Below are 2,561 nucleotides of genomic sequence, written 5' to 3'. Positions count from 1 at the left end.
TATTCTATTTTATTTTCTGTTCACATATTCTAACAAATTCAATTTTTCCATTTATTTAGTACAATTTTATCAAAATGATTCGGAATAGCTGTGCTCCTACAAATGTGTTTCCAAATCCGTTGCATTCATTGAATAACGTCTATCACAACTGCAATGAGATGATGGAAGCATTTGCTCAACTAATTCCAACCGCCTTCTCCTCAACTACTTTTGAAGCTCCTCCTCCACACCACTTCCAAATGCCTTTTGCACCTGAATATCAACAATATGAGAGGAAACAAACGATGACGATGAAGACGATGACGATAGTGAAGACGAAGACGAGGAGCAGCCACAACTGGTTAGAGGTGAAAGACAAAATCAATCGCAACAACAACAACAACTAAGAGTCCAACCACCTCGAAGGAGAAAGGCACCTGGATGTGGAACATCATCTCATAGACGCCATTAGGATATTTTTTTCCCGCTAATTAAATGTATTTGAATTTTAAATTACAATTTATGAAACTTTCTTCCATTTCCAATTCCATTTTTGTTATTTTTTTAATTTTAAATTACAAATTATGACAATTCCAAAAAAATACAAAAATACCATACTAAAAAATTACAAAAATACATTAATTTAACTAAAATTATAACATGTTCAATTACCATACTAAAATACAAAAATAATCATTTAACTAAAATTACCATATTCAAAATACATTAATTTTATAACTTAACAAAAAAAAAAAAGTTACGTAAAACGAAATAACCCATGCAAACTCGTGTATGAGGTACACGACACTGGAAGTCGTGTACCTCATCCATGATTTCAGTGAGGAGAGAGAAAATTAAAGGGAAATTGTGGGTCTGGTCCACGACTTTCCCTTGGAGTCGTGCCTGTCATCCACGACTTTGCCAAAGTCGTGGACCCCATCCACGACTTTCAAAAAGTACCACAATCCCGTAATTATTTGAAAAGGTACCCCAAAGCTGGGATAGTGTAGTCAAACTACACTATCCCAGTAATTTTTCCACTCTCAACCTAATGATTCATATTTTACTTTAAGTTGCTTCACCAAGAAAAGGGTGAATCTAACTTGCAAAAATATATTTCTAATTACTCGTGTGTGGAAATAATCAAAATTAATATGAAGATTGGTCAGGATCCAGGGTTGAAAAGGCTAGCATGAAAGGAATGTATCATGTTGGAGGAGAGTAAGAATCATCTCCATTAAATGAAGAGGCAAATATCACAAAATAATAAACAAAAGACAATATGTAAAAATACTTTATTATTTTATTTATCAAAGATTACATTTTTGTCATTGAAAATATGAGGAAAAATAATATTTGTTTCTTCATTAATGGAGATGATCTTTATTCTATGATGTAGTACTTTTATTTAGTAAATGACATGTAGTCTCAACTCTCCAGAGTCTCTGTGGACTTGCGAAGTGATCACTAAGTTTCAATCTACACATTTGTATGATGGATCAACTTAAATGGTTTTCACTACAATTAAATAAGCATGATCAACTAATACTCATTATTCTCCATGATGCTCACTATGTTTAAGTATAAATATATGTGACATGAATGCTTACTAAGACTCAATGATGAGTCTAGTTTTGATATATGTTAAGAATTTACCTTAAAATCAATAGAATAATAACTCTATACATTTAAATCATTTCTGAGAATATAAAAATTTGATGTAAAATTTATTTCTTAATATAATTGCCATGAAGAGGAATGAGGGAATATTATTATGAAGAATTATTTTCACATTTCTACATATAACATTGAAAAGATAAGGGTGTGTTTGATTTCAAGAAATATTTTCTATTTCTATTTCCTATTTTCATTTTTAAGAAACAATTTTCATTTCCATGTTTTCATTTCCTGAAAATATGTTTGTTATTATCATTTTCATAACTATGCACTCTAAACTTTATAAACCAGGATAATTATTCTTGCAATGAATCCAATTCTAAATTATAATCACTAAAGTAGTCAAACCAATGATTTTATAGAATGTCTACATATTTGATACTTGCATTTTCTTTCCAATGTATTCCATGTCAATAATACATTGAACATTTTTAATTGTTGGACTTGGTCATCTGCTATTACAAAAGCGTGTGAAAAGTCATAATGAGCATCATGCAGTGGCAGATGCTCTCCAAAAAAGGTAAAATTAAAATAAATTACTTACGTACAAGTGGTTGCAGTAACATCAAGAAGCGTCAATTTTCATCCCTAAATCATATATTATCATAATCATCATCGAACTATTTTAACAATATCATAAGATAGCCAAAGAAAAGTTATTATGTTGAGAGATAAAGAAATAAATTTTATTATGAAGATGTGTGATAGTAAGGACAAGGGAGACCCTCATCAATTGATTTCAGCATTTTCTTGACTAGTGAAAAGAATAATTGAAAATAATATTCCCATCATTCCACATCTTTTGATGTTTAAGGTTATGCACATAATTTCAAAAAATATTAAATGAAGTAAAAATTTAATAAATTTGACTAAAATAGTCACATTTAATACACATAAAAAACTGG

This window comes from Lupinus angustifolius, chromosome LG06 (assembly GCF_001865875.1).
Source record: "Lupinus angustifolius cultivar Tanjil chromosome LG06, LupAngTanjil_v1.0, whole genome shotgun sequence".
Taxonomy (NCBI): Eukaryota; Viridiplantae; Streptophyta; class Magnoliopsida; order Fabales; family Fabaceae; genus Lupinus; species Lupinus angustifolius.
Note: the sequence above shows the minus strand (reverse complement) of the source record.